The 16,645-nt window shown below is 34.6% G+C and overlaps 1 long non-coding RNA gene and 1 pseudogene across 1 annotated transcript in view; one reads left to right on the top strand and one right to left on the bottom strand.

Annotated features, from left to right (window-relative positions):
• The window catches only part of LOC141571291 (uncharacterized), a 203,734-nt gene extending 189,483 nt beyond the window's left edge, over positions 1 to 14,251 (bottom strand). Inside the window, exon 1 of the long non-coding RNA XR_012496051.1 lies at positions 14,187 to 14,251. This is a non-coding gene — a long non-coding RNA (uncharacterized LOC141571291). The remainder of the gene's footprint in view (positions 1 to 14,186) is intronic.
• On the top strand, positions 2,831 to 3,335 carry LOC109453078 (translationally-controlled tumor protein; annotated as a pseudogene).
• Positions 14,252 to 16,645: the final 2,394 nt, after the last annotated feature.

Here is a 16,645-nt window from a genome sequence, read left to right as displayed (position 1 = left end):
CCTTAAATTCTGCCAAGCTTACGCTGTAGTTTCCAAAACAATCCATGCCCATTCATGATCTTCACTGTTGCACATTTTCTTCTACCTGAAATAATTCTTCAAGTGATTTAGTGTTGAGAACTCAGTCATACTTAGATAGAAATCAAGCATGACTTCTTCTGAAATCTTTCTTCACTCTCCTCACCACAACACTTAACATTTCACCTCTCTAAAAACTTATCACATAGCAGCTAGTTCCATTGTTATATATGTTCTTATATGTGCCTTCTCCAACCGCCAAGCTTCTGAAGAATAAAAACCATGTGTTTTTCCTCTTCAATGTGGTGATACCCAGCTGATAATAAACACTCAGTAAATGCTCATAAGGTCAATGAATGAATGATAGCTATATAACTGACGTAAGTAGTAAACTGTTTAAGCCCTGGTCAACATTATGCAATTTTCACCTTCTTAGGTTAAATGGAATTGAACAATTGGACCAATTTTGACAAATTACTAAAAGTGCATTTGATATCTTTTGAAGTTGAGTTCATACATCAACACAATAAAATAGGCCCACTAATTTTTTAATTGGTATAGATTTTTTTTCCCCTTAGAATTGGTTCTGCATTGCACTGTTTCCTTAGCTTTTATTTTCTATTTTTAATTTGTTTACTTTGCTTTCTGTGTTGGCTTTAAAATTCAGAGTTGGATATAACTTGTAAATATAGCTTTCATTTTCTTTCTCTAATGGAATTACATGCCATTAAATATTTAATAATTATCTTTCTGTGCTAGTTTGAAAGTGCATATTTAGAAACAGAATCAAGAGAAAAGAAACATGACTACTCTCCATTTTTGTTCTGACAATTTCAGAACATCTCACCACCCTTCCTCTCCTTCCACCAATCTTTTTGCTGTGTTTTCAGTTTTGTTTTATGCAATAGTAATAATAAGAATATTTTTCTTTACAGAAAGACAAGTGGCATAAAAATATATAAACTTTTCTGGTAAAAAAGAATTCATGTAATTTTGTTCTTTTCTTAATTAATGTAATCTGAAGTGCTCATTAGGAAGAAGGTCATTTGGAAAAATGGTCTTTTTTTTTTCTAACCTCTTTTTTTTTTTTTAAATGTCTGACTAAGGCTTTATTCAGGCACATATCTCATTAACTTGAATAAGGGCAGTTAGCCCTCAGGGGAACTCTGTTACCTTCTTCAATTTCTTTTGCCATATAGAGGTCTCCTATAAAAACCACTCACTGACGTGGACTAATTTAACTCTTATAGAAATTCCTCAAACCTCAAAATTGCATCTGACAGAAATGGCGGCAGTTCTTCATCCTAATTTATATGTTATTTATTCTTTTCTACTAGCGTATAGGCTTGAAGCCATACTGATATCACTATATACAGACATTTTCATCTTCTTTGCCTTGATTTTTAACATTTACTATTATGTCTACTTCTTTGATCCAACATTTATTTATTCTTTGAAATTATTCAATATTTGACCAAGTTCTTAAAAATTAGGAGTTTCCAAAGATTTTTACTCTACTTAACTTTTTTTTTCATTTTTGTCATTGTTTCTGGTACAGAATGAGCAATGCACTCCAACTACCTCTTCTCACAACTCGTGCACTGTTTCTAATCTGAATTCACATTAGAACTCCAAATCCACTCTTACTCGTGGCAAGATTGATTTTTTCACTCTCTCACCTCACATATGAAGGTTATTACAAATTTGATGAGGATAATCAAGTCATACTGGAAAGAATGTTTTGGACCGTGAATATGCAGCTGCAATGAGGAGATATTTTGGCACTTCCAGCATTATAAAAGTTAGAATGATTAATAAGAAGAAGTATGGAATTGATCTACTGAGAATACTGTAATCCCTTCATGGTTATTCAGAGATGTGTGAGACACATTAAAATAGATGTAGCTTATTTGTTATCAAAAGGATTCATGATTCAATTTTATCACCTTTAGAAACTTGTGTGTTTTTTTAATCTTTTGCATTTTATAACATATTAGAAGTTGTGACTTTCATGCTTAGATCAGTGTTAAGTAATGCTATATCTTAAGAGGTTGTATCAAAAATTACATAGTTCAAGTTATCTAAATTGTATAGCAAAACCAACAGGTGCTAAGCCAGCACCTCTGTTTCCTCATGATGCTCTATTAAAATAACTAAATGGATTTAGTTGTCAACTGGTGGACTTTCACCAGTTGACAAGCCCATCAGTTTCTAATCAAGTGTTTGGTGACTCATTCTTAAAAATTTATGGGCAGCCAAGGATCCCCAGATATTTGAAGAAAGCCTCTAGCATGAAGTACACAGACCAAACAAACAAAAATAACAAATTTGAATAAAATAGAGTGATGGAAGCAGAAGAAAACTTATGTGAGTGTGTGTGTGTTTAACATTGTCTACCAGAGACAGAAAATTTAGCTTCCACAAAAAAACCATAATATTAAATATATATATATATATATATATATACTTTTTTTAAATATTAAAGAAAAAAACTACAAGTGAATAAGCTCAGTGAGGAAGGCACGTCGAAAGCTAGGCACCCGTGCCAAACAGTTAGCCAAGTTGTGAATGCAAAAGAAAAGTGGAAATAAATAAATATCCAGAAAGTAAAGGAAAGCTTTTGGAATTTAGAAATATGATAGCAGAGCTTTTCCATCCACTCCTCACCCACTTCCCCCCCGCACACAAACACACACACACACACACACACACGCTCACACACACACACTGCTGCTCTGGCTGCATCAAGCTCCCTTTTGACTCTGGGTTCCTGCTAAGCCAGCACCCATGACGTCTCCTTCCAGCCACAGTCATGATCATCTACCAGGACCTCATCAGCCATGATGAGATGTTCTCTGACATCTACAAAATCCAGGAGATTGCAGACGGGCTATTCCTCCAGGTGGAGGAGAGGATGGTCAGTAGGACAGAGGGTAACATTGATCACTCACTCATTGGTGGAAATGCCTCCTCTGAAGGACCCAAGGATGAAGGTACCAGAAGCACAATAATCACTGTTGTTGAGATCATCATCAACTATCATTTGCATGAAACCATCTTCACAAAAGAAGTCTTCAAGTACCTCAGGGATTACAAGACATCAGTCAAAGGGAAACTTGAAGAACAGAGACCAAAAAGAGTAAAATCTTTCTGCAGAACAAATCAAGCACATCCTTGCCAATTTCAAAAACTGCAAGTTCTTTATTGGTGAAAACATGAATCTATGCGGGACGGGTGCTCTGCTGGACTACCGTGAGGATGGTGTGACCCAATGTATTACTTTCTTTAAGAACAGTTTCGAAATGGAAAAATGTTAACAAATTTGGCAATTTGGATTTACCACCTGTCATCATAACTGGCTGCTGCTTTTCATCCACACACCAGGACTGGACAAATGGGAGTGATGTTAATGTTGAGCTCTTCATTTATTTTGACCTTGATTTATTTGGAGCAGAGGCATTGTTTTTAAGAAAAACATGTCACATATGTTGTCTAAAAATAATATTCCTTTAAAAGAATAAGAAAAGAAAAGAAATATGATAGCAGAAATGAAGAAGAAAAACAACTACAAAATGCTGAATTTTAACTTAAGGAAATCTCTAAAAAATTAGAATAAAAAGTTTACATGTAGAAAATTAAATAGGAAGAGATAAATAGAATGCCCATCTAAGAGTTTCATTATCCGAATAATAGAACAATCAGAAAAAGAAAACACAAGAAATTATGGCAGGGAGATTCTCAAGGAAATAATTCAAAATGTTTCAAAACTGAAGTTCAGAGTGAAAAGTCCATGAAATATCTCACACAGTTGGGGGAAAGACCCATACCAGTGCATATCACTTTAAAATGTAGAACACAGGGATACAATTTCCAACAGAGAAAAAAAAAAAAAAAACAGAATAGCATCAAACTTGTCAGCAACAACACTAAACAAACGAACAAATACACAAATCAAAGGATGACTTCACAACTATGAATTAATATTATTGCTAGCCTATATTTTTACAGCAGCCAAATGGAATAAAGTGTGAGAGTAGAATAAAGACATTTCATATTTATAAAGTACCACAAACTTGATCTACCATGAGCTTTTTCTCAAGAAATTAATAGAAGACATGTCACTAAAATGAGAGTGTAAACCAAGAAAAATAAAAACATGAACCAACACACAGGAGATTCAATGCAGGTGAAATACAATGGGAATTCCTAGGGTGATTGGGAAGGAAGATCCCCCCACCAAAACAAAATAGTTATACAAAGGACCAAGAAACAGTAATTCCAGAGGAGATCAGTAGGAGAAAACTCTCCTAGAAGGACATCTTTAAGCAGATAGAATTCATAAGAAATGCCTGATATAAACTTAATAACTTATATGGGTTAGCTGTGAAAAATATTTATATACTCACAATAATGTAAAAACTGATTATTGATCAAACAAACAAAAATAAACATATTGGAAAAATGGGATAAAAAAGTGCAGAAGATTGGGGCTATAATTTATCTTTCACTGTAGTAAGTGAATACATAATGTCTAAAACTGGAAAAGTATACCTATATTATTAAAGTAGTTAAGACTATTTTTCATTAATTATAGGTAAATACCAAAGAAATAGATAAAAGATTTGAAATTGATCGGGAGAGGTAGAAAAAAGGAGAGGAGAATAGACGCTTTACATAAAAAAAAAAAATCCTTATACAAATATTGGAATACAATTTTTATGAAAATTATACATTTATTTATTTTACTTCCCTACTTATTACTATATTTATTTATTTTTAAAGTAATTTTAGGAAATAATTTTATTGGACGTTAAGCTTTGAGCTTTTTAAAGAAATTATATGGCATGTTGGAACAACCTGGGAGCAAGTTCTGGGCTTAAAGAAAGAAGCTCCAACTTAAAATTAACCAGATCTGTGACCATTAAAGGTTAAACTTGTTGAAGTAACAGGCACTGGTAGTAATGGAAATGAGAATCTATGCTAATGGTTTATTTTCAGAGGGAATTTTCTGGTGCCAAAAATAATTTGGGGGAAAAATTTATAAGACACAAGTATTGAAAAGAGAAAATTGTAAGGTTTGAAGCAAATAGATTAATCAGCACTAATCACATCATATGTTGAGCATTTTTGCACATATTATCTCATGTAATGGTCTCAGAAATTGCTACCTTAAAGAGGCTCAGATTCTTAGAAAGAGTTTGCATTGATCATTTTGCCTTTTTAAAAAGAGTTTGCAATTAATATCACCTGTCATTAATTTTAAAGGAAGTTGTTCAGATTTTCTCCTCCTCAAAGCTAATTTTTACTCTTTTTTTTTCTCCAAGTTTTACTCTTGATATGAATTGGTACAACAGTTATATCTTTCTTCTGCATAATTTTTCCCTCCTGGTTTCAGTTCCTAATTTATGGGCTATAAATATGCTAAGTACGGCTCCCCCCATTTATAGATTAATTGAGTAATCAAGAAAAGCAGAACCTGTCTCATGATCTCCATTGATTCCTACTGTACGTTATGCTAACCTTTCCCCTTTAAAGTGTCTCCAAAAGAATGAGCTGAAATCGCTGTCTCCACTGTCTCACATTTACTTTTTCAAATGACTTGAAACAAGTTTCTATCCTTCCCATTGCTCTATAAATGTTCCAGTAAATGTCACTATTTTGTAATGGGTTGTTTTAGTCCTTATTTCATTTGACCTATGTATACTCCTTGTCACGGTTAAACTCTTTCCTACTGTCTCTTGGTTCTCCACCAACCTCTCTAAATATTCCTCAGTCTCTTCTGCTTGCTGACTTCTTAAAGTTTGGAGTCTCTACAACTTTGTCTTATTTTAAATATAGTAGGTATACAATACTATATTAATTATATTACATTCAGGTCTACAATATAGTGATTCGACATTTTTATACCTTACGATGTGATCACCCCACAAATTATAGTAATCATCTGTCACCATGCAAACTCATCACAATATTATTGACCATATTCCCTTTCACCTTTTTCATTCATCCTCACTCCATCCCTTCTGGTAACAGTCACTTTGGTCTCTGTTTCTATGTGTCAGTTTTTGTTTTCTTTTGTTTGTTTTGTTTTCAGATTCCACATATGGAAAACAGTATTGAGACTCCTACTTTTGGAGATTTCTACATATGGAGACAGCTTTGGTTGGGTCTTCTCTTCTTCTCTCTAGACATTCTCCGACATTCTTCTTTATAACTTTAGCTAAAATAGGTGCCCCAACAGCTACCATGCCTCCTTGGTTGGAGCTCTTGAAATGACAAGTATTGTATATAGAATTTTCCCAAATCTCTTTTTCCTTCTGGGTTACCTTTGAATCGTGGTTCAAAATCACCATGATTCACATAAAAATAGAAGACAAAACTTGGGAATGATTCTAGTCTCCTCTTTTATCCTTAGCCCCACATCAGTCACCTACACTTGTATATTGTTAATCCTTCTCTTTTTCCTTGTTTGATCCCTTTTTTCTATCTATTGCTTTCTTTTTCAAAGCCTTACCTCATCAGCACTTTCACACACGGAGGTAATAACCCCACTCTAAGTATTATTCCTCAGGTCTCTTGCATCTTTAATTCATCTTCTATACTGCTATCAGGGTTATCTAACCTAAAATACAAATCTTGTCATTTTACTCAACAGCTTGAAATCTTTCAATCACTTGCCATTCACTGTAGGATAAAGTCCAAACCCATCACACATGGCCTTCATTGATCAGGCCCCCAGGTACGTACCCCACTTATCTCTTGCTGTACCATCCTTGCATTATACACTTTAACATAAGACATTTCTTCCAGTTTCTGTATTACACGTCTGTACTTTCATTCAAATTACATCATCATTCTAGAATTACATTCCCCTTTCCTTACCTATCTCCACACTTAACTGGAAACATCTACAATTAAGACACTTTTTCAAAATCAACTTTCCTATGAAGGCTTCTTGGACACTCCAACCAAATTTAACCACTTCTTCATTGCACCTCCACTTATCTCTCTGCATAACCACATTTTTAGCAAATAAATAAATAAATAAATAAACAATAATCTGCATTTCTACATTGGACTGCAAGCAACTTTAGGACAGACTATGAGCTCCTTTAGCTCCTATGTACTATTTGTTTTATAGTACCAGTGTTTCAAAGAGCTCCTTGAGGACAGTAGGTGCTTGCCCTAGGAAACTCATAAAGCCCCAAGTATCTGCTACATACCCAAAACTGAATTAGGAAAAGCAGCTCTAGACAGTTCTTTGCATGGAAGTTACTATGCTTCAAGTTACGCGACAGTAAAACCCTATAATAATTGAATGGATAAATGATAAGCCATTTCTAGGTTAGACATAAAGGAAGCTGTCTCCTTACACTTCAGTCTGGAGAACACTAAGCAGGAAAGTTGTTCTATATTGAATGTGTAATATATAGACCAACTATCTCTGGATGTTTTCAATAAGACCAAATTAACAGAAGCAGATACAGTGATAGTAGTAACAAGGGAGGCAGTAGAGAGCACTGAACCATGAGCACAGTGAAATAGCTAGAAGAGAAGGACCTTCTGGGAATGGCAAGCTGATGATATGCTGCTGGATAATAAGTAATGTCATCGGTCCTGAAAGGGCTGCTATATACCATATACTGGACAGGGTAAATGATATTCCATTTCTTCATGGGGCCTGGCTGTGCTGGCATTATATGGCATATTTTTAAAATATCCCATGATCACAGATGGCTATATAAATTTCACATACTGGTCTTAAATCATATATTATATGATTTATAAAATTCAAATTTTATGGCATTTAAACTACTTCATTATCAGAGAGTTTCATAATTTGCACTATAGAGGTACAGAATCCATTTGATGGTAAAAATAAGATATATTAAATTCTTAACTAACATATTCCTGCATTCTAGCTTCTTTGAAGTTTTCTAGATCAGACCAACTTTTACTGCTCACATTTAGACTGATATTAAATTTCATTCTTGAATTTGGGACCTTAATTCCCCAATGTCTAGTTCATATTCTCTCACATATAGAAACATAGGGCCTCTCCTGTTGGTTTATCCCCATAAATATATAGTCAAAGTTACACATGTGATAAATCAAACAAACTTAAACCAACACTAGAGAGAGACATCATGAGGAATGGAATAACAGCTATAAAATATCTGGAGAGATGATTAGGGTCTAGATATAGGTGATACATGATGAAGGAAGAATTGATGCAATACATTATGTAAAAGAGCGTCTTTGCTTAGGATATTCTGTGCTTACAGAAATGACCCACTGTGATGGGGAACCTGGACATTGAGTGAGTGAGCAGCCACCTTCACAACGCTGAGTCTGCACCATTAACATGAAGAGCCCTAGAGTCAGAATAGGAAACGTATAGAAGACCTTTGAAATTATCTAATTAACACCCTTTGTTCTACAAATCAAACTGAGCCTCAAAGATTTTGATTTGCAAAATGTCAACTAGCTTCCTCAGAGAAGTAGGTGGGGATGGACATTAGAAATAAACAGAGTAGGTGTGTGAATGATCTGAACATAGAAAGCTGGTGCATTCCTAAGTAAATGCTAGATAGCTGGCTCATAAAGCGGTAATAAAGAGGGAAGGAAATTTATAAAAATGGCACACAAAAACGGCACAGGCAGGAAGAGGGGAATTCATGTGTCTCCCCCAGTGTAGACACAGAAGAACTTTACCACATACACCAGAAGTTACAGACATGGTCCTAGAAGCAAACATGAGGAAGAAATAAACATAGAAATTGAATAAAGAAAACATAAAGCTGTGCCTCTGGTATGGTGGCCCTGAGACATATGTAGTTATTGAGCACTTGGAAGGTAACTAATCTAAATTGAGATGTGCTGTATGTAAAATTTGTACATAACAGATCTTGAAGACCCAGTATTTTTTTTAAAAGAATATAAAATATCTCATTAATAATGTATATATTGGTTACATAGTAAAATTATATCATTTGGCTATATCATGTTAAATGAAATATATTATTAAAACTAGTGTTGCAGGTTTCCTTTTGCTTTTTTTAATGTGTCTACAAGAAAATTTAAAATGACATAGGTGCCTCATATTTGTGGTTCACATTATATTTCTATTGAACAGTATTGGTTTAGAGGATATGTGGAAAAAGGTAGACAACAAATATCAATTGAAATACCCTGTGGGGACTGGGTATTTTTTCATTTATGTTATTTTATCTGAAAGTCACAATAATGAAGATAATTTCAATAGCTATTATTCTTGTATCTGTTAATCCCAGGAATCTCCACGTTTTCTTTCTCTTAAACAAAATTCTAAAGGTCCGGGTAAAATTAGTTAGATAGAAAGGTGGGGTTTTTTTTTTGTGGTTTTTTTTGTGTGTTTTTTCCCAGAGTTGTAACTCCTGTTCCAGGCATTTAATGACACAGGGAAACAAAATTTAAGATTTCATAATTAGTAAATATTTTCCTATCGGTTGTTCTGTTATAGAAAATATGTTCAAGGAAACCTGCTTTAAAAGCTGAGCTATTTAAGTCATAAAGGGAAAAACTGGTATTGTTACCGGCTCTGCTAATTTACATTGAGATAACATGTGGAGAGACTACATCCCGCCCTTCCTGGATATTTTTAATTGGTATATCCTCTGCCTTTCACTAATGTATCTTATTTCTTTCATTATCTATAAAAGAAGCAAGTGTTCTTTCACCTTGAAAACTGAAATACCTCTTCCCGATATAATCAGATGCTTTCCAACCCCTTTTAAAGGAAAGGAAATTGCTTCTCTGGCTGCCAGCCATCATGAAGCTGAGAACATGTCTCTTAGTAAAGGTAAGGCGCCCTAATGAATGACTTTCTTTTGAAAGAAGGAGAGACAATCCCTCCCGTAATTCAGTACAAGCAGCTGTTATTTAGACACTAATGGAAGAAATAAAAATAGATAAGTAAAGACACAACTTCCCATGTGTAGCTGTCAGAGGTGACAGTAAGATAGGAAGTGATTTTCAACCAATCAAAACATTGAATTTAGTTACTTGAAAGAACATGGCAAAAAATCCATTTTGGCACTTTGGATTTTTCTTCTCTTATATATGTTATCCCATCCACTATAAGGAAAGAAGGAAGGAAGGAAGGAAGGAAGGAAGGAAGGAAGGAAGGAAGGAAGGAAGGAAGGAAGAAGGGAAGGAAGAAGGAAGGGAGGGATGGAGGGAGGGAGAACTCAAAACAGTAAAACCTTTAATGATGTACACATCTGCTTTGAAATATTATACTTTACTCAGAGGTTAGCTTTTATTTTTGTCCTCATGATAAAAGACCACAGATTGTGTTTAGTATATTGTATCACATTTTACTACAGCTGTCATTTAATATTTGTTTCCTTAATTTGTGGTATTTTTCTTAGAGAAAATATGGAGTTGTATAGTAGTCACATTTTCATTTGTATACTATCTGGCTGTGCTTTTCCAAAACACACTAATAGTCACTGAACTCTGTCAACCTAACCTTGAGAAATTTTCCCCGGGTATACGAAATAGAATCAATTTACTCAGTTACAGTTATTGTGCAGTCAGTACATTGCTCTGTGGGGAGACACCAAAAAATGTTCCTGCTCTGAAAGAGAGCATAATGTCAAGAAGAAAAAAAGATAGTTCCAGTATCTAATGCTGCACTTATTTCACTTAGCATCATGCCCTTAAGGTCCATCCACTCCAAATCTTAGTGGTTGAAAACAACAGTCATTTTATTGCTCACCATTCTGTGGGTCAGGAATTCAAGCATGATTAATAGGAGACAGCTTGGCTCTCGCTCCATACAACACTGGTTGAAGTGGCTTGACTGAGGCTGCAAGGTCCAAGATAGCACACTAACATATCTGGGAATGTGATACTGGCAGTTGTTCCCCACATAACCTGTCTCTGTACTTGGTAGTCTTAGTTTATTTTTATCATTTGATAGTCTATAGGCTAAGCATCTTTCCAAGGGTGAAAATGGAAGTCTCAAGATGTCTTAAGACTTAGGGCCAGAAGTTACACAATATCACATCTGTTTCATTCCATTGGTCATAGCAGATTACAACACCAGCACAGATTAAGGGGAGGAGAAACTTCATGTCTCCAAAAAAAAAAAAGAAGGATAAAGTCACATTACTAAGGGACTACATTGTAGCCATCTTTGAAAACAATATTCCAAGCACTTGTGAAACAAATGAGAACAAAAAATAGAGGAATAGATATAAAGGTTCACATTTTTATAAATAATTGTGCCACAGAAGAATTTTAAGAAGCTGCTACAGTAATTAGAATGATCTAAAGTGGGCTATTCAACCTTTTTTGTTATTATTATCCATTTCCTTATAAACTTGAAGTCACCAGGACATAGGACTATTAATAACAAAGTCCCTAAAAGAGTAAGGATAAGGCAGACAATCAAAATACAATCAGATTCAACTAAATTCAGGAAATTCAACTAAATGTAGGAAAGAACAAAACATCTTAAAATAATTAAAGACAAAAATTAATAAATTATAGAGCAGAATGACAATAGAATTGAAAAAGTAGAATCAAGAGAGCTGGTTCATCAGAAAGACTAATAAAATTGATAAACACCTAACAAGATTAAGAAATAATAAATGACAAACATTGTAGTAGGCCTTTGAAAAAAGATATCATTACAGAGGTTTTCTTCTTAATTATAGACGAATACTAATAGAGCTTTGTATTAGTAAATTTTTTCCAAAGAAAAATTACTTTTGGAGAAATACAAATCATAAGTTATTCAGGAAAGACAAGAAAGCTGAATTAGAGCTATAACCAGGGAAGTGCCTGCAATGTTCTCAAAAAAGTTCCTTCAACGGAAAACTGCATTCTTAACATATATTTAGCAGCAAGTTAAATGAGTCAATAATTACAGTGCTTTTTAAATCGGTCAGGCACATAGAAATAGATGAAACTATTCCATTTTTTTTCTTAAAGGACTTAGAATCATTCAAGGTATCCCCAACAAGAAAAAGAGCAAACCAATGTTCCCCAAGGTGAGTTCTAGAGAATTCTAGTTATCTGGGATAATGTTACATATTTCTTGGGGAAATTGGCAGTTTCTAGTTAAACATAATTAGGAAATACTAAGTTTACATATGTAAAACAAGTTTCTGACTAAAGGATTTAATCAGAGTATCTAAATGATAATGGGTAATATTAATCTGTGACCATTTCTTAACCTACTTTAACTGTGGAAAATGTTCTTGTCAGAAAAGGATTCTGAAAAAAATATGTTATTTAAAATATGACACAAGCCAATCTCAATTATACATAGAGTAAATCTTAAAGAATACAGGAAATCCACCACTATCTGAGAATAACCACACACAATAGCCAAGTATAGTTAATTCCAGTAATAGAATATGATAAAATCTGCTGATATAATCTATTACATCAAAAATAAAGTAAAAAAAAAAAAAAGAGGATGTTAATAGGAATCAAAACATGCGATTAAATTCAGTATCCACTTATAAAACCTTAATCATCAATAAGTATATAAATATTTAATATAGTAAGGCATATCTATACAAAATAAATACAAAACAATATTATTCTGAGACAATAGCTAATGTCACATTTGATTATGACAGAAATATTTCCAATAAAGTCAGACACAAGATTAAGATACCACTATTTCCATTACTACTGCTATTATTCTCTACATTTACAATTTTTGGTAATTCCAGATGATGTAATAGGTAAGAAAAAGAATTAGTCTTATATAGGGAAAGATGATAAAATGACCATTATTTTATGATGACATAAATTGGAAGCATCTGTATCTAAGGAGGAAGAGGATAAGGGAATGACAACTAGAAGGACATCCATCAAAATATTAACTATAGTTCATTGGGGGAGAGGAATAAAATTTAGTCATTTTTATCTTTGACCTTTTCCGAGTTTCTCATGCTTTATGCCAGGAGATTACAATAATTCTATTCAAAAAATGTATTATTTCATAAGGGCATGTAAATTTTGTAGACAAAATGGTTGGGATTCTTAGTCTTAACCCAGTTCCACCTACACAGCATAATTTAGAACATTATCATGGGAAAGATGCATTAACTCTTCTAAATAAACAACTACAGATCAGTCAAGCTGTACAAAATTTTTCTATCCACTGAGGATTCACAATCCCTTTAGCCTTAATTGGCAATTTGAAAAACATACGTTGTTACTTTGAGGGATTTTCAATGGCATTTTCAGATAATATTTTCCCAAATGTCCCTTTCAAACTCCCATCATTTACCCATCAGCCTTCCATATTGATCTCTAAAGAACACAAAATTACACACTGGTGGCCATTTTATGGTACATATTGTGGAGAAAGCTTCTTGCAAATTCAAGAATGCAGTTAGAGATTTAGGAGGAGCCAAAAAAGTTAACATTAGCTGAAAACAGAGAACCATGATTATTTTTAACTCAAAGAACACATGAAAAACTCCAGAAAATCCAAGAGAATATGTATCTTGACACAGCAAATTTTTAAACTATCCTCATTAATTAGCTACCATGAATGTTATTTACTAATTCATTGACATAAATGGTAAAGATACTCTTAATTTTTTTCAGAAGGCTACTTAAAATCAACATATGCATTAACAATCATAATGACACAGTTAATGAGATTAGACCAGTGATTCTCAAATGTCCACCAGAGGGAATACTTAACAAGATCTAGAGACATATTTGGTTTTGGAAATTATGAGTAAGGGTGCAATTGGCATCTGTTGGGTGTAGTCCAATAAACATCCTGCAATGCACATGATAGTCCCCAAAAACAAAGAATTATCTGGCCCTCCATGTCAATACTATCAAGTTTAGTAACCCTGGATTAAATAATATGTTATATTGTGTTTGTGATTTGTTTAGAAAAAATTTCTATTTTCTTCTCAAAGAAGGCGAATTTTTTTGTAAATGAATTGACATGTAACTGGGAATCTGTATATGATTTATTACTCTATTTTCTGAGTGCTAACTTATTTTTGAATAATTTAGTTATGTTAACTAATGTAAACTTCACCACAACTTTATGAAGCACTGTGGCAGAAAACTAAATGACCGTACTAGCCATTCTTCTCATCTTCCCCAGTCGTGAAGCTGGGCACATGGTTACTCACCCAAAGAACGCATTTCTCAACGTCCCTTGTAGCTAGAGGTGACTTTCCAGCAAAGGATAATGATATAATATATGAGCGATTCCCAGGTATTTCCTGTAAAGAAACAAAAATTATCATACAATCCCCTCATCCTTTTCTCCTTTTTGCTAGATGAAGATGGTGAACATTTTAGTAACCACTTTGGACTCACATGTTGCAGCTGGGTGTAGGAATTATAAGGCCAATTTTCCTACTCTAAATACCTTTAGACTACTGTGTTTCCCCAAAAATAAGACCTACCCTGAAAATAAACTCTAGTTAAGATCTCAGCAAGGTGGACACATTTAGTACCTTATGACGATGTTCCAGAAGAAGATGACATGACTGTATTTGAATAAATGTAGATTGTTATACATAAAAAAATAAGACATCCCCTGAAAATAAGCCCTAATGGAGCAAAAATTAATATAAGACCTGTTTTCTTATTTTTAGGGAAACATGGTATTATGTGAATGAAAAATAAATTCCTGTGTTTTTCTCATCCACTGTAGTTAGAATATTTATTATTATAGATTATCCCCTTTGAGCAATTACACAGGTTCTATGATTATCACCATTTTAAATATGAAGATCAGAGAAATTAAGAAACTAAACCAAAGCAACAACTAGTGAGTTGTAAAAGCTGAGGTCAAACCAACTATAACTCCAGAACCCCATGGTGCTGGCCACCATGCAATGCTACCTGAGTAACTAGAGTTTATAAAAGTCATTGTACTATTGTAACAGCATGATTCCAAGAAACTCCTAAAAGATTTTCCACACTGGTTTTCAAAAGGAATTGGCATTTACAAAAGGAGAGGGGATAGTTACATGACATCTCAATGAAGCAACAGTCTCAATTCCATTGAAAACTTAAGGGAAAAATTAAAGAGCTTTAAACTTCTGATTGAACCATGGCACCGCTGAATGAGTCACACAGAGTTGGTGGGCTACACTGACAATAGGGACAGACTAATGGTGTCGTGGGTCTTGGTACAGGTCACTACCAGCCTGATAGTAAGTTGAAAAGGCAACCTAGGAAGAAGGGGTAGCATACGCAAAGCCAATAACTTAATAAAAAACAAGAAATGTAACAAGAGAATCTCTATGCTATTTAACAGAAATAATCCTGATCTACTGCCAAGGAGTAGGATTATCGGTGTTACATAGGAAGTGTCATAATATCTGCTTTAAGCCGGAAATATTTCACCTCACGAATCATAGGGGAAAGTGTAGGATATACTATTTTGAGGATATATAAATGTCCTCAAAGTTTGACAGCTGTAGTGCTAAATAGTCAGGCCTCGCCAGAACTATACCAGGAAAGCCATTAGAAGCCAGTCTCCCTGTCTCCCTGTCTTGATCATGTTTTCATGCATTTCTGCTTTTTTATGCTAGATTACTTTATTCATCTGCCACTCTTCCAGGGTTCCTTTCTGCTTCAACTTGCACAAGTCTCCAGTGAAGACTTCAGCTCTCCCTACACAATGACTCTTCATTTGTCACTGTGATACATATCCCTAAGGTTAGCTGCCTTCAGCAGGTCTGTTGCCCCATTCTAAATTCCTCAGAGATGGATCTGATTGGCTTTCTTTACATTTTTTTGAGCCAGGCTGTGTAAGTCCTAAGTTCCTGCCATGCTGGACTTGCTATCTTGGGGTAGATGTACATCCCTGGTCTAATAAGTATCAGCCAGATAGTGTGGTTACACGGTACATGACCAGAACACACCCACTCATTAGCTAGCAAAGACCACAGCAGCTTCCCTTAGAAGGTGCTGAGGAAATAACATGCCACTGTAAACAAGTCTGGTACAGCTTTGATTTTTTTTTTTCTCAACTGAGAAACCATTTTCAACTCAGATACTAATCAAGAAATGATTCTTTCTGCCAAATACACTAGAATGAAATATGCTTACAATGGCAGTAGTGGGAAAGAACACAGAGGCAGCTGGACAGAGCACAAAGAACACAGCAGAGCAAAACACCGGGGTCGGCCCAGAACGTGTGGGCAGAGAGCAGGGCTGCAGCACTAACGCATGGGGAAAGAATCTGTATCAGATAGGATTCATCATGTTTGAGTAAAAGAAATTTACTCGGGCCAGCTCAAGTATATAAGAAGATAATGGATTGGATGGATATAGGGGGACCATTCAGAACTAAGAGGAAAACTCAAGTAGCCATCAGTAGCTTTTAGAGAATTTAAGTTACATGGAACTACTTGAGAAGTTCGTCCAGGTTCGCTAGAGCTGGAATGAACAGGTCCAACCATTTTCAGTGTATGTGTCGCTCTGCCCACTACACAAATTCTCAATTTCAGGAGTGCCAGATTAAGCTTGAGGAGGAAAAGAAAGCACTGTACTGACAGATTGTACCTAAAGTTAATGAGAGAATTCCCCAAAAGAAAACCAGATGCTATTTAAAAGTTAAGGGGGCATGGTT

This window comes from Rhinolophus sinicus, linkage group LG04, assembly GCF_036562045.2.
Source record: "Rhinolophus sinicus isolate RSC01 linkage group LG04, ASM3656204v1, whole genome shotgun sequence".
In the NCBI taxonomy this organism is placed as follows: Eukaryota; Metazoa; Chordata; class Mammalia; order Chiroptera; family Rhinolophidae; genus Rhinolophus; species Rhinolophus sinicus.
This window is presented reverse-complemented; position numbering and strand designations above follow the sequence as displayed.